Source organism: Emydura macquarii, unplaced genomic scaffold (assembly GCF_026122565.2).
Source record: "Emydura macquarii macquarii isolate MOO-44397 ecotype Brisbane River unplaced genomic scaffold, CSIRO-AGI_Emac_v2 contig_18, whole genome shotgun sequence".
NCBI lineage: Eukaryota > Metazoa > Chordata > Testudines > Chelidae > Emydura > Emydura macquarii.
This window is the reverse complement of record NW_027130155.1, coordinates 7,120,957-7,145,858: the sequence shown is the minus strand read 5'-3', so window position 1 is coordinate 7,145,858 and position 24,902 is coordinate 7,120,957. Positions and strand designations below refer to the sequence as shown.

The following is a 24,902-nucleotide window of genomic DNA, read 5'->3' as shown; positions in this document are numbered from 1 at the left end:
GGAAGGCATCAATGTATCAATTACACACAATTCATATTTTCAAAGTGACCTCACCAACTATGAGGGATAGAATTGTAATTTGTGTTTTAAATGAAAGCTGAGATGCTAAAGCAAAATTTTGCAACAAGAGGAGAGTGGAAACAGATGGCAAATTTCACATTCACCAACCTATGGAATATGTTGTGTTCTGTCTATATCCAGCTATTAGTTTGTAAGCAAGATCCTCACAAGATCTTCAACTGAGAACTCTGCTTAAAAACAAATGGCACTAACTTTAAATTGTACAACATGTTAGCAAATTATTTCCATAAGCATGTCAAGAAATGAAAGAATGAGCCCAAATCAAAGGAGAAAAAGAATGGGAGCTCTCACCAAACAGCCTGCCCACTACTATAGATAGTGCTTTCAGAGTCATATGAGAAACAGAAAAGTATTAGTATATGAAGAAGGGCTTTATATTATGGGGTAGTTGTGTCCAGTAATTGTTATGGGTTGTGAGAAACATTTTCTGTGACTAACTAAATTCCAAGGAAGAACACTGGATAGTTATGTTCTGGTTTCCATTATAACCAGCTCCCCTTCTACTCCCCATGTACAAGTTCTTCCCATTACATTACTTTGGAGCTTACATTTTCCATGCATGTGGACTCCCCGCTCACACGAGTAAAATGGTGTTCAGTCACTCTAGGTTCATTAGACAGGTGTTGAAGGGAGTTTTAAAATTTAATCTGCTTAAATATTTTGCTGCTTTGGTTTCAGTGGCATAGGCACCCAGATATCTTCAAGTAGCTGGGTACAAGTGCCTTATACTCTGAATGGGGTGGGGGGCGGGAAGGGAAAGACTCCTATCTTAAGGAAATTGTTTCCATATTTTTAAAGGTTATGGACATTTAAAAGGAGCATGTTTTCACCAAGTTTTTCTTATGTGGTGTTGTCACCCCACAGTGATTTAGAAAGATATATTTCTGTAAAGGAAATTACTCCAATTAAATCCCCCCCCCTCATTTAAGGTTAATTGAGTTAAGAATGCTTCATCAAACATCTCCTGAGCTAAGGACATATTTTTAAGGCATTCTTCCATCAGGGTTAGAGTTAAGGTTCCCTCAGATGTTCTTAACTTTACCACTATTGAACATACCAAGTGTTTTCTATTTAACTTGGTTGTGTTTGTCCTTTCCAGATTACCACATTAAACATGCAACAAAATGTATAGTATAGCCCAACTGAGCAAATGTGTTGTTAAAATCCTTGAGTCTTATCCTGTTCCCACTTACAGCAATGGGCACTTTGCCCTTGTTTTAAATAGGTGTAGGACTAGGCCCTTTCACATTTTGAATGTGCTGATTTTTGTGGGAGTGAATTCTCTAACTTAAACTACATAAACACTCTGTTGTCTACATATCTGCACCCACAACTTGATCCTTCAATCCCTGAGCCTAAAAAAAAATCCCATTTAACTCTACCAGCATTTTGTGGGTGGAAAGACTACACTGTCAGGCTCCTAAATATATAGCTAGGAACCAGATCCAAAGCTGGTGTAAATTGGCAGAGGTCTATTTAGAATCAGGGGTACTAAATTGATTCACACCAGCTGAGAATCTAGATAGTCTTTTGGGGTTTCAGGGAAGTTGGGTGGGGATGAGACCAGACAAGTCTAGTTAACCAACTACCCAACAGGCAACTATCATCAGCAATCTGTTCCTGAAATGATCAATCTAAGGACTTTTAGAGCTCTGTTTAAATAATAATACTAATAATACGTTTAATTGATTAATAACCTTGCTTTTCCATGTATTTGTGAATTCAAGTACCAGCCTATTTATATATAAATATGAAACAGACTCATAAAGGATTCTCTTACCTGCTGCTTTTCTGCTCTGATTGGGTATGGGCATATCTGAGAAAGTGAAATTAAGATCTCAAGTTCACAAGATTCTGTGAACATCCTTAGTGATTTAATAGCTGCGATCATAAAAATAACCAGAAAATGAATGGTTAACTCTTTCTACCTGAAGAGCTGACGGAAAATGTGAGTGGAAAAAGTTTGAGGGGGTTGGAAACGAGTTTATAGTGTTAGCGATTCCTTGGATTTGAAGTTTGGGAGAAAGGGGGCAGGGAATAACTCTGAAGGGAGTCACTTATGGCAAGTGTGTTCTTCAAAGCATAACATTTGTCGATCCATTTATAAATTAAAATCGTGCGTGGACTGCCTTGTATCTGTTGATGCGCCACAGTCCCCTTAATTGATCAGAGCCGTAGCCCTTTTGCAGAAATGAATCTAATTCTAACCCTGGAAACATAGGGAAACCTTCTTTCTTTTCTCTAGTCACTCCTCTAAGCACGACTTGTCCTATTTCCCACCACCGGATCTCACCTGCCCCAGATCTCTCCGGGTTCAGATGGACATCATTATGCCTTTTCAATGGCATCTAATCCGCGCTATTAACGTCTGAGGGCGTCGTGTTCATGCAGAAACTTTAAAAGGCCTTACACTGGCAAAGATGAATTCCAAGAAAAAGTGCGCCCCTCTCCTCCCTTACCAAAAAGTTGACATCAACTCAGCTGAAAAGTAGGTTAATTAAGAGCGTCTAGCAGAGCTCCCCAGCGGTGACTTACTTCAGGTGCTGTACATTAGCGCTACTCGGCTGAAAAAAAGGCTTTGTTTTCACCTAGCCCATAGCCTAGAGTGTCTGAATATTGATTGACTCCGGCTAGCTGACTTCTTTGAAATCCACTGACATTGTTCCTGTAAGCGCCACCTTCGCTTCGGTTTCTCTATTGTAATTAAAATATTAACAACTCTTGGGTATTATATTTATTGTCCTGGGAAACGAAGTGATTTCTTTTTTTTATTATTGAAGCCTGTGGAATTCCTCCAGGGCTCGGGGTGAGTGGAAGAATATTGGTGGTGGTTTTCAGAGCAATCTATGGGGCTAGGTACTTGACTCCCATCAAAATTAACTTGTCATAATTGAGTGGCTCGATTTCTTCCTGCTTGGGAAAGACCAACCCATTCCACGTATTTCTAAATAATGCAGAAAAACCTTCAAGCCTAAATCACGGGGAAATCTTTCTTTCCACTAAGCTGTTTGTAACCTTCTCCTTGGCAGATCTTACTCTGTAAAAGCCTTGAAAGTGTCTTATGATGCTGGACCTTGCCCGGAATGAAACTGGCATGTCCCTTCTTGAGACTGGCTGAAGAGTTTTACAGAAATAGTCGTTGGGGTGGGAGACCCCTGTCAGAGGATCCCTCTGAAGCTGAGTTTGTCCGTCAGAAGTCAGGCTAGTAACGGAAGGGGAAAAGTTCCGTCCTAACACAAACCCACAGGCACGTTCAACTTTTCCAGGGCGCCTGGCACACTATCTTTTTGTATTAATTGAATGAGGACACGCAGGGGAGAGGTTGCAGGGGTAATGAAAATCATGGGATTAAGAATGGGAATGATAAAAAATAAATTGCTATGCATTCATTCCTGCTGCTCCGACGCTGCTGCACACGGCTAGCCAGAAATAAAATGTCCTATGCAGCAACTTTCCCTCCACCTCTTTTTGAAAAATCTGCTGAAAATGAGCCCTTCCTTTTGTGATAAACAATCATAAGAGGAACCCTGGCTCGGGATAATGCATGTAATTTAATCTGCCATTTCTTCCCTAAAGGGCTTTGCAAAAGTTTTGTGTTTTTGTTCGTTCTTGTAACAACACTTTGTAACGCTCAGAACTGAGTTCATGTTGAAGTATAGGATATCTTGCAGCGAGATCTCTATATAAACAGATGGAATTACTATTTCATTGCAGCTAGAGATTGACCAAAGCCAACGGAAATCCACAAAGAATGACAACCTTTGAAACTCCCCGGGTGTGTAGGGTCCTGTTGTAGCTGAAGGATTAAATTTGGCTGGAACTCAGTGAAAATTATTATACCTAATTTGCCAAACAAATCAATATTACATTCAGATAACTTGCTCGAATACTATCACACTGCAGAACAGCAAAAAGCAGAGATTAATTTACCTGTAATTTCTACTTGGCATAGTTTACTTTTCTGGGGTAATTTTTAAAGAGGGGCCTGTCAAGAATAGGTTTCTGAACACATGCGCTTTCACCGTGTTGCAGTTTCTTTTTCAAGAGTTCCTTATAAAGCCGAGTAAACTCAAATCCAGTTGTTTATAACTGATCCAAAAGATATACCAAAAGACACGGAATTCAGCAGAAACTTCCAATTTCCTCTTAAGCGTATTTCTTTTTCCTATAAAGCGTGCAGCCGATCAGCCACTAGTTTAACGTTCTGGGTGAATGGATAGTAATGTCATCAGTGCTTTCAGGTTCTCCAGGAAACGTTTTTTGGTTTTTTTGGAAGTGTATGAATGAGTCAGGTTTTAGCAATCTCACTCTTTTGAAAGCGTCTACAATATAAACCGAGCTTGTTTAGTCCAGCTATCTTTTAGGAGTTATTTAATGGAAAGTGACTTTAAAAATGAAAATATAACTTAAAATGGCAACGTTGTAAAAGTTAGCACTGAATGAGAAATTGCAATTCTGAGATCGCATTATTGTTGTTATGATTAGAATTTCGGGACTCACTTTATACTGTTTCCTAGCAAAATAATTCATGGAAGGAAAATGTTTTCTAATTAATTAATAGACAAACTTCTGGAACGTATTTGGCGAATGTGCCTATTTGGTCTGACCCACCATCCATTCATGAGAATAAAAGCAACATCATTAGTCTTAAAAAAACTCAAAAGTTAATTAAGTCGGTGCTTTAATGGTTATAGAAATTACAAACTGCTAGCATCAGTTCAGACACTAGCATCTGGTTTCACTGAAACTGCGTTGTTTATTTGCAGGCATGTCTGATTTATAAACTATCCATGACTCCTTACATTTGTCTATATAGATGCAGAGTGGGTCTAAACTACCATCTTAAAGTTTAAGGTCACAGCCAGGAAAGTATCTGCTCAAGGTGAAATATACATGGCGCAAGAAAGCCCATTGGTCTTAAATGCAATCTAGGTACACAGCACTGTTAGTTCTGCACAATAGCAGAAGTACTGGTACTTTTGGATCTGAATTCCATCATAGAAAACACAATAAGTGAAGAAGGATTTGTTTTATGTTATTAAGGCAAAGGTTGGAGTAATAAAAGAAACTCCTATACATATTTTCACACTATCTAATTAACAACTTTGGAAAATCGAAGGGCTTTAGTTGTTATCTGTATCAACCCTTGTAACAAGAAATAAGACTGTAAGCGACCGTGTTTAAAACAGTTGTCAAAGATTGTTTTTAAAACAGTTGTAAACAATCACGTTTTTTCAAAAAGATTATGAAATAATCAGTTTTTCTCATTTAAAGAAATGATGCTTCTGAAGGTATTACAGTGACAAACTTGAAACAGAAAACTGATAAAGAATTAACGAACAAGATTAATTATAGAAAAGGAAACATGAGTTAGATGTCCCAAATTTAATTTCCGACGGTGAAACAAGACAGTTCTAATAAGGCCACATGTGAGACCTGATTTTTACATAATTATTTGAATTATTTTGAAGCTCAGTCATAATTCATCTTTACTTAATTTCAACAGCATAAACTCATCCGAAAAGTTTGTACAGGGGGTCTACTTCAAAGACAAAACAACAGCTCCAATGACAGGCTATTTAGATTTTTCTCTCTGATTCGCAGAGTATTTAAAAGATTCTGTGTCAGTGTATCCTTGTGAATTCGGGGATTCATATTCTATTAATAACCTAATAAAATGGACATTAACATTTTCTCCCCCAAATCGCAACTTTAATAAACAAGAGATTGGAGGCAAAACACACAGAGAGAGACAGACACACGAACAGACTCTCTTGAGACTCATCCAATTTTTTAAAAGTTACACTGGAAATATTTTTGACAGTTTGAACAAAATTGCAGGACATTCGTTGTCTTTCAGAACTAAGCATCACAATATTGTGATGTTTTGTTAGTGTTTTTCAATACGTTTTCCTGTAAACTCTGCAATAACAAAAGTTGGACATAAGAAAGTTTCTTATTAAACTACCGCAGTGTGTTTATACGTGATATTCTTTACCTCCCTCGGGTAATTGTTTGGTTTGGTTTGTTTTTCCCCCGTCCCTCTTCTCCGCCACCATCACCCCCACAGCCCCCTCCATAAACACACTTCGTAAAGGGGCTAAATGGAAAAAGAGACGTGCAGAGCTAAGCAGCAGTGAACGGTAGCAGTGATGATGTATTACATTAATATATTCACCTGCATTTTAAACGTAAGAAAGGTTTGGCCTTTAATTAGCTATCCCAATATGATTTAAAACACGGGTTAGTGAATGAACACAATTAGATAAATAGGTACACAAATTAGGTAATAAGGAGAGGTTTACATAGTTCATTCTCTTAAAGTATGTAATTTCCCATAAATTTAACCAATTTAACCCAATTGATATGCAAAGGATTCTTTCTAAGTTTTATTCCAAACTTTTCTGGACAGGAGTTTCCTTTCTCTTTGTGTTTGTCGTTTGGACACAATGGCTTGAATAACAAGGCGAGTTTATTTATGTGCAGCTTTGTTTATTTGTTTGTTTCATTGAAGAGCCGAACCTGTAACCCTTCCGAAGGGGAAACTCACAGAATGGGAGCTTTGACTGAGTAAGAAGTGCAGGATTCCTCTCGAAATTTGCATAACTTCCTTAAGAATGGGCTGGGAAGGAGATAACACTTGTTTTTCATGAAGCAGTCCCTTATTGCCTAAAGACAAAGTAACAGGGGTAATCAATACGCCAGCCGAGTGACGCTTATTTAGGTCGAACCCAAGCTGCTCTGATTCTCGGATCGACACCTAGCCAAGCGATCGTAGCCCTAGAAATCCTGGCTAAAAAAGATATTTGTTTTCTTTTACTTAACACAGTGTTTCCGGTCTCGTAACCAGCCCTTTGCTTTTTTTGCTTTAAAAAAAAAAAAGACTGAATTTTCCTTTAAACGGCAAGGAACAAAAAAATCACATCCCGAGTTTACTGTTGAGACTTAAAGAAAGTCTGGTTAGCTCTTGGTCCTTTTTTCCCCCCCCCCCCTTTCTCTTTTTTTTCCCTTGGAATTTTCCCCTTACTGAAGACATGAGAATTTCCCCCGCATTTAGAGCCATTTACTAGGGGCTCTTGCTACCCTTTTCTTTATTTCTTTAAATGTGTGTAAGCTGCAGAATTTCCTGACCCATAAATAAGTCATCAAGGTTCTCGGAAGCTCATGAATCTTTGACTGAAGTATGTGTGGGGACTTACACACTTGTTCCGCGTCATGATACTTTAAAAACTTTCACAAAGACAACCGGGGACAAAAAGCACCTCTGTTTAACAAGATAATTCTTGCTTTGAGTTTTATTTCTATTTTCAACTTCCTATTCTTTTGTCCCGTGACATGGCGCTTTTTTCCCCCTTGGGGACTCTTTTCTCTTCATTCTCTTCCCTCCCCTCCCGCCCCCCCATTCTGAACTGTTTTACAGCCCTGCTTTGTTACTGTCAGGAAAAAATGTCTGGAGAGCCCTGTCTCTTAAAGAAGAAATAGAAAAGGGAAGACTGGGATTGCAATGTTGCCTATGCATGCAGAACATCCCAATCTGTTTTTGTGCATTGAGTTGGTGAGGGGGCAGCAGGGAGCTTGCACCCAGTCTTAGCTTGGACAATAGGAGGCTGGACAGCTGCACACCCTCAACAAAAGATTCACTCTTCTGTCAACTCTGTTTACTTAGTGTTGTTTCTGACCTCTGTGCTACACTTGTTGCTAATACATATGCTTATCAAACCATTTTAATTGGCTTTCTTCATAAACATTAGTCCCAACCCTTTTCTGCGTGTGTTTCCAAACAACTTAATTGACTTCGGTAATATTCATCTTCTTCGGGTCCACTCCTAAACAGCGGGTTTATTGAAACAGCCGGCCCACATGCTTCCTAGTCCCTTCGAGAACGAAGTTTGCATGGAAAAGGAATATCTTCACCTTGGTTTAATGTGATCATTACCATAGGAGGGGGAAAAATCCTGAAGGAATTAACAAAGGGCTTAGCTAATTGTGCAAGTCGATACAGGCATAGATATAAAATAATAGATATAAAGAAATATACTATATGTGTTATGCCCGGGGGAGGGGGGGGAGAGAAAGTGGCTTTTTCTAGGTAAGGGGCGAGCATTTTAGCAATGTTTTAAATGGGCTTTTGTCTGTGTGTTATTTAACTACATAGGCTGGTACCAGCCCAAGGAAGCCAGACCTCACCCTGTTGAGTCTCTGCACAGTGCAAAGCCAGACTGGGCAGCCACCCACAGCAGCCATCACAGCTGCCAGCCTTCAATGAAATGGAGAGCCGATAGACCAAAAAGGCCAAAGGAGGGGATCCGAGTGCCTTTCTCCCCCAGGAAATTGTCAGATTGACCCAAGAAGCCAGACCTAAGGTTCGCCCAAAGGACCGACTGAAAGCGGAGTGGGAATGCCCATTCCACCCCGGCGCCAGCAACCGGCGTCCGCCTAGGGACTGGCCGAGTCCCTTAGGGAAAGCGGCAGCCTATCCACTCTTTCTCCCTGCCTTCCCCGGCTGCAATCGCTGCCTTCCAGGCACAGTAAGAAATGCTAACTCATAGTAGTAGTGCCTAGTCCTAGGCGGTCCAGTCTTGGAAGAGCAGAGAAGGCCTGGATGGCCCCTGGCCTTCCCTGAACACCGTTAGCTATGGTTCCAAACATCCCTTAGCACTGAGGGGCAGCTAGGCAGTGCTAGGCTGTGGGGCAGATCAGTGGGGCAGCCAGGCAGCGCCGGCCTGCGATTTGGATCAGAAGAGGAGCCAGGCAATGCCAGCCCTGGGTTTAGATGATAGGGGCTGGAAGGCAGAGGCAGCTTGTGGTTTGGAGCAGAGGGCAACCCATGGAAAACGTACTGTTCTTGGAATGCATTTTTCCCGAGTAATTTTAATGATTAATATTAATAGGATTATTACTATTATTCTTCATTAATTATTGAAGTCAGGGGAAAGCGGCTTTGGATTGTTGTTCTGATTGTTTTCTCCGGCTTTTATCGCCCTTTGCAGGCATTGTTCATGTTGATTGCCTAGCTTAGATATGATGTTGGGACACCGCCTCCCTTGAAATGGAAACAGAGGCCTGAATAAAGAAGGGTGGAAAAAAAGTACTTTGTAGTCTGCATCGTCCATCTTTAATTCAGAGACGCATCTATACTCCTGGGAGCGCTGCTTTTGATCTCTTTGATTTTTTTACACCAGATCTGTTATGGACTAAAATTCCTAGGTTTTCCATAGAAACATCTCCATTCCTTCGGGATATTGATGTTTTCTTCTTCCTAGGGGTTATGATATGGTAAATCAGATTCAGAAAAGCATGGACAATGCCAGCATTCATGGGTCTGGGGTTGGGGGTGGGGGTAGGCTGTAGCCTCTCTCTCTTCTCCCAATGAATCAAAATATTGTTTATTCGGTGGCTCTTTAAACCCAGTCACTTCAGCTGCCTTTCAGCGCCTTCAACTTTGGAAGAGGGGCAGCAGCAGCAGCAGCAGGTTGCGTTGCCATGGGGACCCTACTGTATGGCAGTAGCGCCAGCCTCAGAGACAATGCCTTTGCAAGGGGCTTGAAAAGTGAGGTTTCTCCGTTTGCCACGCCGCCACTTCCGATGGATGGAGCAAGCATTCTCCTGTCGGGACCCTCGTCTTGTCACTAGAACAATGGCTATTTTCGCCTGCCATCTCTCTCTCTCTCACTCTTTCTCTCTCTCCTGCCTTTGATCTATTTAAAAAAAAATCAAAAGAACAGAGTCAGGAGAGAAATGAGGCTTTTGTGTCGATGCACAAGAGAGACTGTTATCGTTCTGGTCTATTTTCGGGTGTGTGTGTCCGTGTGTGTGTGTGTAGAGAGAGGTAAGGAGGTAGGGTAGTTATCGTAATGTGGGATCTCCCTAGCCCCATCGATCCTGGGCATGGCGTGTGCCAAAGGCCCCCTCCCTTTTCCCTCCTCCTCTCCCCTCCCCACCCCCCAAGGCAACCACTAGTGAAGGGCAGCGTTGCCCAGCGTTTATCCTCCTTATTGTCCCATCACTCCCTTCATTGCCAGTCTAAAAACTCACGTGGCCGGTGAGGCCAGCAGAGGTGTAAGGCCGAGTCGGCCGCTAGATGGCGCTGAAGTGGACACCGTCCAGCTTCAGGAGATGGGAAGTACAGAGACGGGCTTATTACTTATTGTTAATCATAATAATATAGTTGAACTGAACTGAATGTATGTATCAGGAGAAATAATGGCATTCATGTGAGAGACATATTTTCTGAGTATTTTTAATGTGTGAAGCAGATTTATGAGCTTTTCTAATGATAAATCTGTGTAATCTTCACATGAATAACCATAAACAGAAGTTTCAGGAATCTAGTTCTGCTTTGAAAGCATGATGTTCTGAACTATACGAGCTCTTAAAATATAGATTTATTGGCTTTCGGGGTCTTTGAAGTGTGGTCAATAAAACAAAAGAGTTGGAGTGTCAATAACAAATGTGCACATAAATATTTTACATCTCTGTTCTTCTGAAGGGACAAGAGGCCATGTCAAATGAAGGACAGAGGAAGGTAACCACAGCTGGAGAACTTTGGATCCATTCTTGGTTTTCTCCAGAAACATGGAACTAGTTGGACCTTTTCCCTTTGCGTTATGGCCTGAAGAATAAGATGAATGACTCGGTTTGAAAATTAACGAGATGCTTGTCTTATTTTCTTATACTGTAATTATTACTTTCACTCAATTGCTGGTATTGCAATATAAGATTACTTCCTTTTCATTAGAAAGTCATTTAAAAAACCCAGAGACAACTGGGTAACTCTATCATTGATTAAAATGACATTTTACTTTTAGCCATGGGGAAACTGGTTCCTAAACTGGTCTCTTATTACTTTAGCCCTATGGAAACTAGTTTCTAACGTTGTGTGTTTATGAATACATTCCTGTAGGGAAAGAAATAATGTCCAGGGAAAAGCTTTGCAGAACGGAATACAGACACACTACTAAGAACTTTTATTTCTATACTGTCTATTTTACTGTGCAAAAAAAAAAGTTGTAAAGCATTTTAAAACGTGGTGTTAAAAAAAACCCAAGCAGGATGATAATGGGTGTGTTGGATCAATCAGCCAGGTTGTCTCTGCTTATTCTGGGTGAATTCCTTCGTTTGCCAATGGAGTTAGAGACATTCTTCCCCTGTGGGTGTGTGGGGGGCGGGTTCGCGCGCATGGAGCTGTTTGCAGGAACCGCTGCAGAGGGCTCCGGACGCTCACCCCAAGCTCCTGACCACATGAAGCCCGTCTGCAAACGTCTTTCTTTGTGTGAGTGAAACGCGCAATGACTGATTCCCAAGGCGTGTGAGAGCATGGGGCCACTCAGCCCTTGTGAACAGGCGATTCTCCAGCCGGAGCTCCAGACTGTGTGAGCAGCACAAGAGAACGCCGGCCTGGGCCGGACAAAGCCGGGCTCTGCAGCCAGGAGCGCGCGAGGCTCCGAAGACGTCGCAGCCTGGCACGAGGATGGCTTTAGGCTGCAGCACGAAATAACCTTTTTAAACCATCACAACACTAGAGAGGGCCCAGAGTCCCCCCCCCCCGGCCCCGCCCGTTGAGGTTGAGTGGCTGGGGTGCTCTGTACCCGATCCTGCCCCCCCCCCCAGAAGCCAATGGGAGTTTTCCCACTGGCCCCCGGTGGGGGAGGAGGGGCAGGATCGCGCCTTTTCCCAGCAGCCTGGTGTTTGGGAGCGAAGCCTCGGCGCTGTGCGCGCATCGCTGGCCTGGAGGACAGGGAGGCGCAGAACATCATCTTCCCGGTGGCCGGGGCCCGGCGGACCGCAGAGGGAACCCTGCGGTCACCCTGGCAACATGCCCCCAAGCCGGGGGAGGCAGCAGATTTCCAGGGCCCTGGCTACCCCCCAGACTTCACATCTAAGCATCCACCTGAAAAGTATCCTCGCTCCTTCCCCCGGCCCAGCCCCAGGCACCTCGGTGCCCCTTCCACACGCTGCCCAGTGGGATGAGGGGGGCAGAGAAGCAGAGCCAGAGCACAGGGCAAAGTCCCCTTTGCTCCCGCCCCCTCCCCCAGGCGGCTGGGCTTCCCCATCCTAGATGGTTCCAAGATGAATTGCTGGGAATTGCTGGGCCAGGGTGAACTCGCCATTGTGCGGGGGGGTTTCAAGGGTCCTGACGCTTTTTAGGGCGTTTTAAGCAACTTCCGCGCGGATCTGAATGCGGGGCCGGGGCTTGCGGGCTCGGAGGACTCAGATACGCCTGTTCAGCGTCCAGCGATAAACACTCCCTCTCCCCTCCCCCCATATGTTGTGGTAATCGCGGCGCTTGAAAAGCCGCAGCGGTAGAGCTGCCTAGAGACTGAGCAGATCCCCGAGCTCGCTCTCGCACGCGCACGCGGGCGGCTCTGCAGACAGGGGCAATACTGGGAGGGCACGCCCTGCGCCCCACTCCTCGCCCTCACTTATCCCGCCTGCCGGGTAAAATACGCCTCTCTTCAATTCGCTTCCCCCACCCCCCCCCCCCCCCCCCCCAGTAGTCTGAAACAATGGTGATCATCTCCGGGCATTTACGACGGTACAGGGATTCCCACTAAAAGCTCACAACAGAGGAAGAACCCATACAAGGCACGTGAGGGGCCAGGGACGCAATTAAAAGTTCAGCTATGCACCTTGTGAACAAACATGGCCTGACCTGTGCTGCCATTCCCGGGGAGCCAGAGAGGGCGGGGGATGAGAGCTGCGCCAGAACAGACTCAGAAGCCTGGTACGGTACCAGCAGGAACTGAAACCAGGGAGTGACATGTTCTTGTTGCCTCTTTTACCTGTCCAATGAGGCTGACCACAGTGAATCAATCTGGCTCTAGCTGTATATGACTTGTCATTAAAAAAAAAAAAAGACATGTCAATGCTTTCGGTCATCCTATCGCCAGTGGCCAAGACACAAGTTGTATAGTAGATGATATGACGAGTGGCCATAATCTAGACACGGTGTTTGTTTCCCATTCATCCAGTTGACATCATTACTTAGTATTGTGGCTCATCATGCCATGAAAATATGAGCAAATTACATAAAAAAAGGGAATATTTCAAAACCACCAAAACATTTCGTGATGACCCTGGCACGTTTCCATCAGATGGTATTGTTAGACGAAATGTTGTGGAGTGGTGATTAAGAAGAATTGTGTGCCATCGTGTGTGGGTTTTTTTCTCATACACGCACACAAACACACAAATTGGAAGAAAGGACCATTGTAATTTATGGATTCACTGACAGGTTATACTAAAATATCATAAAAACAATTTTTTCTCTTTGCATTATTTTATAACACTCTTGCTTTGCTTTCGTCCACGCCTCATTTATCCGTCCATTTTGGCATTCAGTTTATTTCACCAGCTATCGTGTAAAAAGCGCTGGGAAGGAGACACAAACACCTCCATAGCTCAGTTTTTCTTGTCTTGACAGAAAGTGGGGAATCCTTCTGTATGTAGATCGTAAACTTCATTTATTCCTTACAGATTGGACAAAGTATATTCAAGATTCCATGACAACTTCTGGAAATAACGACTGAACAATAGTTCCCAAACATTACAAACTCTCTTTAACTACCAGAAAGAAATCAGCAGGTAATTATAGGCTTGGTGGTGTAAATAATAGGCGTCGGAAATCCTAATACAACTGTGTGGTCAAAGATTATGATCCAAAAAAGGAACCCTTCTAATAAAAACTTCATATACAATAGTCTCTAATTATGATGAGTGTCTCATTCTAATTACTGATACCTGCACATCATAACAAATATTGAAGAAACTTATATTTGGTCTTTCCTGATACTAATGTGAGCCGTGGACAGCAAATTCATCCTCTAAAAGATGAATAGATAAGACAAAAACATTTTGAAACATTTGAAGCATTCATTTCATCTGATAAAACTGGGTAACACTATGCATACGTCTCAAAAACCCTTGTTTATTAGGTAGGTAGGTAGATAATGCATATTTGGAAGAATTTACAAATTGTTCAGTAGTGCTCGCCAGAATATAACCCTTACCTTTATCAAAATGACTAGAAAAATATCTTTACTATTTGGATTATTTTCTAGCCCAAATGATGCATTATCTATCTACCTAATAAAGCAGTGTTTGTGAGAAGTATGCATGGTGGAACTCAGTTTTATCAGATGAAATGAATGTTTCAAGATAAGAAAATGAATTCTGAAGATGATAAGTCTAGTATGAAATAAATACCTGTCCTGTTCCATAAATATATGGAATAAAATAAACGAATCCCCAGCTATAGTTAGACAAAACCATCTATCATTTATGGGACAGGTCAGGTATTTATTTTATACTAATCATATCATCTTCAGAATTCGTTTTCTTGTTCTATAAAGGAAGCTAGTTATTTTTCTAGACCAAAAGGAATATAAACATCTATTGCTGAAATAAACCTTTAGTTGATTCTTGGGTATCAAATGCAGTGATTCTAAAATAATAATTTGTCACTAAGTTTACAGAACCATCTGTCTGTTCTTTAACCTCCAATTCCCTATCCAAACTGATTCTAATACAAAGTAAAAATATTAAATTACACTTTATATAACTGTATTGATCGTAACTGACTCACCTTCCAATAAAAGGTTCACTCTAATGAATAGTTTTTCTTTCAGATGCTATTCTACAAAAGAGCTAATCCGAAACAATTTAGGGTAGTTGCCCATCAAGTAGTTCTATATGTTTTAACTCATTTCTTGATTGATTTGTTTCTCAACCAAGACACTTTTTCCTAACTGTTCAATTTTTTGTCTACTTGAATTCAGAGTATGATCTGTTTCCACTATACCATTGCTTGAAATATCAACTGGCCTTAAAGTTCACTTTTGCCCCCTTTAGGGATACGTGTTATGTTATTCTAGGTCACTAGTGACCTATAAGCCTAAATCAACGTGTCCACATCCAAAACAGCCACACAGAAGCAAATAATCTAAAGTACCATTTCAGTCTATAGGGAAGGTTGCTTCTTCCAGATCAAGTTGGAGTACGTCAGCAAGCAGAGCAGACTGTAGTTGAAAAGTCCTTAGCTTAGTGCTCCTAACGTTCAAGAGAAACTTAGTATAGTATATTAGTCCTTAATCTTCAAGATAAAGAGAGTCCTCAATGATGATAGCCTTCAGCATTGAATGTAGGTACGTCACAAGGACAAAATATTTTAGAACTGGCGCATGCACTTTAGGGATATCTGTGTGAATAGAGCTGAAGTGATTCAGTCTAACTAAATAGATATGGGTTTGTTTAGCTTACAAATAAGTGGTCCTGCACCCCGATAAATTAATTTTTCAAATAGCCTTAGTACATTTCAGTAAAGGAGATCATATATTATTTGTTGATAAAAATAGTTACACACAAATCACATTACTGACAACCAGGAGCAGCTGAAAACATCACGCCTGTGTTTTGAAACCGTATTTTTCCATAACTTTTGTTTCAAAGATATAATGCCGGTTTCTGCATATTTTGTTTTTAACTGCTAAATTAATGATATATCAAAAATGTGCATTTTTAATAAGTTGGGCTTTTCAAAATGTTCCTAACTAAAATGTATCAGCAAAACAAAACATATTTATTATGAAGAATGTTTCAAAAAGTTGAACATTTTTGAAAATCTGTCATCAAAATATTTGAAAATGCAGAAGGAAGTGGTAAATCAATGTACAGCAACTATTTGCAATATGTTTTGTACCGTTCATATTGGACCAGCACTCTTATTTTATAGACTGAAAGTACAAGCAAGAATGCAGACATCAACTCACTTTTTAGACTGCAGCTGGGACAATATTCTATTCCAGAGGACAGCTTTATCACATGCCTTCAAATAATAAAGTAGTCTTTCAAACAAAAGCGTACACATCAGGTGGCATTTTATTAATGAATGACACTCTGTCTGATAAATATTAACAATGAGTATTTTCTGTAGCTCCCTCTTCTCTCCCTCCCCCTCCCCCCCTTCCCCCAGTCTAATCGTATTTACAGCTGATGGAGAGTTCTAAGGGTTTGGACATCACAGTGACAGTTTCCTAATTTAAAAAATTCGTAACATGCACGCCAAAAACTCTAGCCCAGATCAACAAGAAGTTTCATCTTTTTCACACATGCCTTGAGCTTTGGATTCCAAATGAAATTCAGATAGAAAATGCCTGTTCTAATGGAAACATTTTTAGGTTTTAAGTTGTTTCTTCCGTTTTAGGTACAAAAGGTCAAAGCATGCATTTTAGTTTAAAATACATAGCACCTAGCATATAATTTGTGTTACCAATGTATTTCTCATGTGCAGGATTGCATTCTCACCTAATATATTTACAACTGATTTATGCTTACAATCATCAATATTTGGAGTGTATTTTATCTCAGACCTTTGCACGTTTCTGTACTAATATTAATTAACATTGCAGTTAACACAGTCAACTTTCTACACGATCTTATGAGAATCAGCTGATTGCCTTGACCACAAGATTTGTTTTCTGACCTTTACGTAGATTTTTTTTTAAAACCCGGCTGTATTCTACATGTTAAATGGTCGTCTCTTTAACCAGCAACTAGCAATCATCAGACATTAATTTATACGGCTTTTACAAATACCTAAGCTATTTAAAATGCTGAACTGGGTTGTGTGTGGCAGGGAACATCTATCTATTGAATAGGCAGTGTCACACGGTAGCATGCTCTCTTGTCAAGGCTGATTGTGTTTTAGGCAAACATTTGAGCAAACATAAAGGCAAAGGTCAAGTACTGTTCAGTTGCAGTGTGTGCTAATTCACCTAGCTAACCAATGGGGCAAAAGTTGCATTTTATGCTCGTACCGCAGACCGAACCATTGAGAAGGGCATTATTATATCAGTGAGGTCGCCTGTGATAAATTCCACAGAAGTTCGTGCGAACTACAGTTTGGAAGGGAAAGTGCCTCCAGGAGTGGAGTCCTGTGCCGAGGAGTTTAGATTGTCACGTGTGCGTTACACTTTACTCCTTAGTAGAAAGGACCTGGCAACGTAATGGTATATTATTTCTTTTCCTTCCCCCCCCCTTCCCCCCCCCCTTCAAATAAATGAAACTAAACTGACAACTATCGGGTGATAAATGCGTCGGACACTAATGGATGGGTAACAAATATTACCAAGTCCGAATGAAATTAGGCAGCCGCCGAGTGGTAGCAGGAATGTGCAATTTGACTCTGGAGTGTGTGTGTGAGAGAGTGTGCGCGCGCGCGCGTGTGTGTGTGTGTGTGTTCCTGTGTGAACGAGAGAGACTGACTTTCTTGCCTTCTACACCCATTACTCTCCACGTTCTTTTAAAACTCTACGTCGATATTTTTAATGGCAAATACTGGCGTGCTTATTTGACGCTCATCTGCCTACATCGTTTTCCAGCGACCCTAGCTATTTTTATATGGAAAATGCAAGAAAAATACAGATGTATCCAAGCACTAGGTGACGGTTGTCAAACTAGCAAACTCCCTTTCTCTCCCCCTCTCTCTTTCTTTTAAACCATTTCTGTCCCCTCAGTTCAGCCTCGAGGGCTCGCACTTTGAATCAATAGTCATTTTGCTTGAACCAATGGCTGTGCTTCCATAAAGTAGTTTTCATAATAAACCCGAGTTTCACAGTTGTGATCTTAAGCAGCGTCAGGTATGGCGTTTGCACGTGCGATCATCATCATTATCATCCTGGCAGTGAGACTGCAGAAATGACTCCAGTTCACATGGTTATTAACCCACCCGAAGGCTAGTGAAATCATTATTTGTTGCCTTGTGATATACAGTATGTATCACACGACATTACACTCCCGCCCTCCAGGGAGTCACTGGTGCATGGATTTCGAGTATAAATATTCTAGATTTTTAATACAATTCCAGATACAACAGCCACAACAACAATTCAGTTAGAAACATAACGGTAAGCATGGAATTAGTTTGTTCTCTCTGAAATTATATTAAAACCACTTAAGTACATTTTCTTTGCATTATAGACTTTCAACAAGCACCCAGGCACACCATCATAAAACCCATTGAAAAAGTAAACTTACCTCAGCCTGCCAAAACATCACGTTTTGTGCGATTCTTCCTTAGCGTTGTAGAAATTTGCTCCTTCCAGACGCTACATTCAACACGGTGGATACAGTAAAAAGAAGGAAAAAAGAAAAAAGAAAAGAAAAAAGAAAATCGGGGGGGAGGGGGGATTGACAAGAATTTTTAAAAATATAAGCTGCCTCAAATGTCTCCTATTTCTTTACAACTCACTGACTACGGCCCTATAAACACCACCTGGTCAGTTTCACAAGCTTTAAAGTTTGTGTGTGTGTGTGTATGTGTGTGTGTCGCTGTGTCTGTGTGTGTGTGTGTGTGTGTGTGTGGTAACTTGTTTAAAAAGCCTCGTTGTCATTCAGAGGTATAAAAGTGTGTTGCCCTGAACTTTGGTGCGATTTTTTTATATGCACCTCTCATTTCAGTTAACTTTTTAAAGATGAGAAAAGCTGGAAGCTTTAGTTTTCGAGAGACTTTCCTCGTTATTCATCTGTTTAGTCGCCTTAGCCGCACAAAAGCGTATCAGCTGCGTTATGAAAAATGGCCTAAGCCCAGAGAATGTCACAGTGGTCGACTTATTATTTTAGCCCTTCTTAAAAAAAACTCAGGGAAAGTTTGCTTTTGATGAATTCAATAAAAGCGGAGCTGCAACGGAAGAGATTTTAAGCTAAAATCATACAGCATGGGGGCAAAGCTTAAAACAGCCAGATGGCCAAAGGTAGACTGACGCTCCCTGTTTCAAAACCAAGATATAGAATTAGCCAGTTGAGCTTTTTAACTGTATTAATCCTAATCTATTTGTATTTGTCCCCAGTTGAGGTGTTTTGCTTCTTTTTTGGGGGGGGGGAAATACTTTAAACTAACAATATCAACTTCCTTCCTACCAGTCCCTAGAGGGTCTGTGACTTTGTAAAAAGTATTTTGGGTTGTGTGTGTGTATGTCTGTGTTTGTTTGCTTGTTTGTTTGTTGCAAAGTGTTGCTTTTAATTTGCCATCCATTCACCTTCACTTCGAAAGAAAGAGCTTTCCTGATCATCAGTAAAGACGAAAAGTTGAGAGACCTGCACTAAGCGGAATCTCAGAATTTCCGGGTAACAACTAAATCCTTCTGTAACAGATCTCACAATAAAAAATAGCTTAGTGAGTCTGTTATCATGCCTTGCTTTTTTTAAATACACACTCCTTAAAAATCAAAATGTGAAAATCAAATTCTGCCCTCACTTAGAGTGGAACCCCATTGATTTCAGTGGAACTGCAAGTTCATGATTCACTTCAAGAAAGCTGTACTGACTGTACGTGAAGGTGGAGTTCTGTCCCCTTGTACTTTATCTAAAATTGCGTCACCTGCTCTGGTAACAGAATGAAGCTTTTCATGCCTTTGGTGTCCTGGATGTGTCTGCATCCAGGCGTTGGTTTTTGCAGGGAGAGGAGAGTAATTTACTAGATAACTAATAATGCAAGAATCAAACAAATTTGTTCACAATTCTTTCTGATTTCTTTCCCCCTGTATCTATATTATGATTATTCATGTTACTGAAAACAATTATTAATGGTTTATAACAAGGGGAAACTAAGTAAATCTGCAGCTGGATAACGTGGTAGGGAAGGCTAATGACCTTCACCTCTGCCCTCTTCTTCAAGTGGTTCTACACTGAGTGAGTCTGCGAATCTCCACTCAATTGTTGCTGATAATTTGGCACAATCGGACACTTTTAGCCACTGGCAAGTACAGATCAGAGCAAGGTGAAGATATGAAACACTTCTCACCCAAGGTCAAGGACTAGGCATTGATAGGTCAGTTTAGCTAAGCATGTGGCGAGGCACGTAACACACCTGAGGTTTCTGTTGAGAATAGTCTGACAATCTCACTAAGTGACATGCTATAATGGTTAGCTGAATACATTTTTCATAAACGACACAAGTAGAAATGTGTCTAACGTGAACCTATAATAACCCCAGCCTGTGCTGTAGTAAATGTTAGTACAAATGTTCCATTTCTTAATTAAATTAAAGTAAAAGTCACCTGTTTCTAAACGAATATAGTGTTTTCATCATCTCTAAACTAATTCCTGCAAGGTCTGTTTCGCAGCATAAAGGACATTGCAGTCATCTAAATGATTTAGCTGCCCAGTAATTAATGCAGAGGATTTCATAAAGAAAATCACGTGATTTTATTTCTTGTCAAGATTTCCATCTATCCGTTAATGCCACCTAAAGAAGTCTTAGCCCACCGACACAATTTGCAACACGTCTTTGCATTTTCGTTTAATCCAGGTTTTGTTTGTTTAATTATATTTTGTCTGTGTGTGTGATGCACAGTAATTATGTTTTTCTTTAAAATAAATAAACACGTGCCGTTTTCTTAGTTATCCATTACAATGATCCTTATCAGTAAAGCAAATATTATTAAGAAAGAAAAGTAAAGCTGTACAGTTAGAACGTTTCCATGAGATTGGATCTTCTTGTCTTCTGCTAATATTTTTACTCTTACATTCAGCTAACGTTACAAAACATGAAACGAAAAAGAATAAGAAAAGTCGAGGGTCTCGTTTTAAAGAGTGGGAAAAGTCATTCAAAGGGGGTGTGGCTGTCAATTGCTCACGAGACACAATCAATACGTGAGGAAGAACTAACGCACTTTATGCGTTCCTAATGATTAATAACAGGACTATGGGGGACTTGCTCCTTAACAGTTGTAATGATGATGAAGGCGCTAACGATGATCCGAAAGAGCAATCGCTGTGCAATGGTTATTCGTGGTGGTGTCTCTGTTTCACCAGAAAAAGTTTTGAACTAAGAGTGAATAAAAGTGTCTGGCGAGAAGGAACAAAACGGTTTAATAGGAATGTCCTTTCCCTTTGGAGCACACCTAGCTAGCTCTTCAGAGCATCGCCACTTGGTAGCAGCCCAGCCGCCAGGTGAATACTAGAAGCAAGTTGCCACACGGAATGCTAAACGTGCATGTTCGCCGTCAATAATGTTAAGCATATTCGGATGTTGCTGCAAACACGTTTTCGTCCTTTACAACCTGATGCTCAGTCCTGTCCAATTTTCTTTTCTTCTTTCGGGAGCTATCCTTAGCGATTTACCTTATTTAATGATCTGTAGGTAAGAAATTCAGGGCAAACTTAGTTACTTACTGTGCCGCAATGTTTGGGGAATCCGTATAAAGAGAGATGCAAGGATGCTGGGAATTCGCTCTCCTTTGCTAAAGGAGTGTGTTTTCCAAAAGCCGATTATACTTAATAAAAATTAATTGGAATGAACAGAGAGTTCCATTTGCAGGTTTGTATGAGACATCAGTTAGTTCAGATGGCGAAAAGTTTAGAAAACTTCGAATAGGTGGTTAAATAAATCCACCATGAATAGCTGTCTTGCAGAAAATAGTATCGGTTTAATTCTGAATGGCATTGTAGAAAATGTATAGAGAGAGAGCTCTCTAGGTGAATAAAATCCTCACACATTACCATTGCAGATGCCTAGACATAGACACGTACGGACATTTGTTAAGTACAATTGCGACTTCATTATGCAAACCCTAAAGACAATAGTCTAACAGTGGAGTCGCCATAAGAAGATTAGGTTCTACCCCTCACTCAGTGGCATACTGCCTTGGTCAAGTCACCTAACTCCTCCGTATCTCAGTTTAAATAACAATGGGTTAATAATGCTACCAAGTTGTGCATAGCTCTTTGAGATCCTCTCATGAGAGGTGCTTATAAAAGCAAAGTGTATTTAAATCTGATTTTCTCTCTCAATCCTTACTCATTCAAAACTCCCTTTATAGTCAAGGGACTGATTAATGAACTATTTTCATTGTGGTTCGAAGGAATTATTGCTATTTTACAGGTACAAGTTACTGATACTCTTCAAAACCATGTTCTTGTATATAATTCCTTCGTTTTTTTCCTTTTACTTTATAAAAGAATATCTTCTAACTGACAACATCAACAAGGTTTTGACAACTTCTACAGTAAATCAGAAGTGTATATATTATTTTAGGATTGCACATAATCTGTTATTTATATTTAAATTCGTTTTCTTATATGTCCTTAGGTATCTTAAGGTCCAGGAGTTACAGTATAATTACAATATCAGTATAGTTACACTATCAAATTTGCTAACCTACACCTTTCTGGGGCGTCCGCCCTATTACATGGGAACAAAAGTAAACAGAATGTGATCAAATTCATGAGCGTGTAGAATAACAGAGGGCTTATTTATCAATATTTTTCTCTTTTGTTTAAAATTGTATTTAAAATATCCTTGCTCATTTAGCACATTTAGCCAACCTTATAATTGATCAGCTATCTTTATGATTATAATAATTATGATGATGATCTCTGGTGCTATGGTCTCACCATAAATTTGGGATCGATCCTACAGCCCTTACGAAGTCAAAACTCCCAAGAGGAGTTTTTCTTTAGTCAGGACTGTAATAGGGAGTGTCCATTGTAATTATCTTTTCACCATAGATTGCATAGTGCCTCCTAGAGATTGAGGGAGAAGGGAATCCAAGCTCCTCTCCCGTTATGTGGAAGCTCTGACTTGTCGTTTTTATTCCCTGTACTGCAAATGTCAGTAAAATGCAACTTTAGTGCTCTGCGGTTAATATTTTTTTGCCCGAGGTCTATTACTAGCATTAATTGTCCCAATAAATTGAGATATAGTGTGCATAATGCAATGTAACTGTATGGTTATATTCCACGTGTATGACTTAATTAAGCTATTTGCAGCCTGATGCTGCAAGTCAACGGGTGTGCAAGTGGATTAACAATGTACTGTTCTCGTATCCTCAGGATGGTGCGTAATTACTTTACTGGCGGTACATATCAATTTTTGATGATTGTAGAACACATGCTCACTTTACCAACAAGCGCTTTAATAACTCTCCATTGTGTTTTTAAAAAGCGTTGTTTGGAAATATTTGGAAGTCTCTGCAAACAGTTGTGTAGGTTCTTAGCGTGTACTTCAATGGGTCGAGGTTTATACCGGATGAATGGTTCAAAAAGCGCGAGGCTAGCACGCAGTCCATGGCCCGGACTGAGGGCTTGGAGTTCCCTGATGCCACCAACTCCCCACCCCACCCTCGACCTGCAGAGCCGTCAATTCTGCTTCAGGAAGCTGATTTGAGCCAGCTCACTATTTTGACACCAGGTATATCCACGCAGGAAGCGGTGGTTCACTTCGCAACCAATGAGGAATTAATAATTGAATGGAGGAGGTGTTCACTGAATTTCAGTCTAGTCAATGCACTGAGATCTGGCCATCACACTAAGGAGAAGTGTTAGGGTCCAAGAAGCACCTTTGAGATCCCTGGTGGTGGAATTCTGGAGTGGATACTGAGCCTGAAATTTGCAAACCAAGTAATGAAATTACTAAACTCGATTACGACAACTCTGACAGGTCTCTTTGACGAGTTCAGTGTCTCTGTTGAACATAAGATGGCTCCAGAACTATCGCTCACACCATGCTGCCTCTGTTAGGTATGATGTACTGTTTGCATCTGAAGCCAAAGGTAGTGTGATGATCGTGTGACCTTTCTGTAGTGAATTTAATTTGTCATCCATAATTTTATCGGAAAGATATGCAATCCATAGAACGCCTTCAAGAGCATTAAACGTTTACATAGGGAAGCTTGTTCAGGTCTGATGCCCAGAAGCTTTTGCAGGAATACTAGTGTTTATAGAGAATAAAAATCCACCTAGTTTTAAAAAATCACCCTTTTCTCATGCTAAGCCCATGTTCTTCTTAGATAAAATGATTCTTCATCTTTCACGAGGGCCTGGGTTAGTACAGGAACAACAAGAGACTGAATGAGGTCAACTAAGTTTGAGTGAGTTCTACTTATTTGCCTGACTTGGAATCTATTAGAAATGGAGTCCTTGTGGTTTCCTTTGTTCAGAAAGTTATTTAAAAACTCAGCTGAATAATGTTTTCTGGGAGTGAATTTCCAAAACCTCAACAAGTCAGAGAGTTCTATTTATTGGAATGGATTGTAGTTATAAATCTCATTGAAATAACTGTAAATCGGGCATGACAATAGCTGCCCAAGACTCTATTAGGGTAGAGATAATGAAATAAGTCAATAAAAATATGTCCCAGTCAGCTTTTCAACAGAACACTACGTTCTTTCTTAAAATGTAGACATGATGGTGTTCCTGTTTAAAGTTTGCTGGAAGAAGTCGATTTGTTCTTGTACCTGAAGCAGGTGATGTTTATGCAGAGACATCTGAATGACAGCAGGAGTGAAGGACAAATCTAATAAAGCCTAATAAACCGTGAGAGTCTAAATGTCATTAAACTTACAAAGATGAGACTCCAAATCACCAAAAAGGTAAATGTCTTCATTAGTCTGATCTCTGAAGACTGTCGAACATTTCATTAATTTATAATTTATGATTGTTTGACAAATATTGAAAAGTATGTAAATATGAGAGGGATAATGTCTTTTCTGCGGGAGATGAGGAAATGACCCAAACTGTACGTGCCTGCTAGATTACACACGAGGTTCCATCTATCTGTTATCAAACTGTGCTTTCCCTTTATACAACATATTGTGCAACTGACAAGTGAAATAGTGCAGATAAACCAATGGTTTAAAACGTAATAAAGACAACAGCCATTTGCATTTTTTACATTTTATTACAAAGGTAATTTACTATGACACATTTCTGAAAGTAATTTATGAAAACATTTTAAAGCAATTATATAATGTATACAGCACTTGGAGGCACAAAAAGTCAGATAAATAATAGCGTTATGGATCTTCAGAGACTCTGTCGCTCGC

General features: G+C 40.5%; 2 long non-coding RNA genes across 5 annotated transcripts in view; one reads left to right on the top strand and one right to left on the bottom strand.

The window, feature by feature from the left end:
- Positions 1-18,196, bottom strand: part of LOC137147827 (uncharacterized) — a 205,957-nt gene extending 187,761 nt beyond the window's left edge. The window contains exon 1 of one of the 3 annotated variants that reach the window (XR_010918389.1): positions 18,115-18,196. This is a non-coding gene — a long non-coding RNA (uncharacterized lncRNA). Of the gene's footprint in view, positions 1-629; positions 1,361-2,374; positions 2,488-18,114 lie in introns of those variants that run through there. The other 2 variants (XR_010918386.1, XR_010918379.1) reach the window with 2 other exon arrangements.
- Positions 1,896-11,429, top strand: LOC137147764 (uncharacterized). Of its 2 annotated transcripts, none has more exons than XR_010918354.1 (2): positions 1,896-2,029; positions 10,571-11,429. It is a non-coding gene; the product is annotated as an uncharacterized lncRNA (long non-coding RNA). The 2 variants fall into 2 exon arrangements; XR_010918346.1 differs by lacking the exon at positions 1,896-2,029 and adding an exon at positions 6,451-6,547.
- Positions 18,197-24,902: the final 6,706 nt, after the last annotated feature.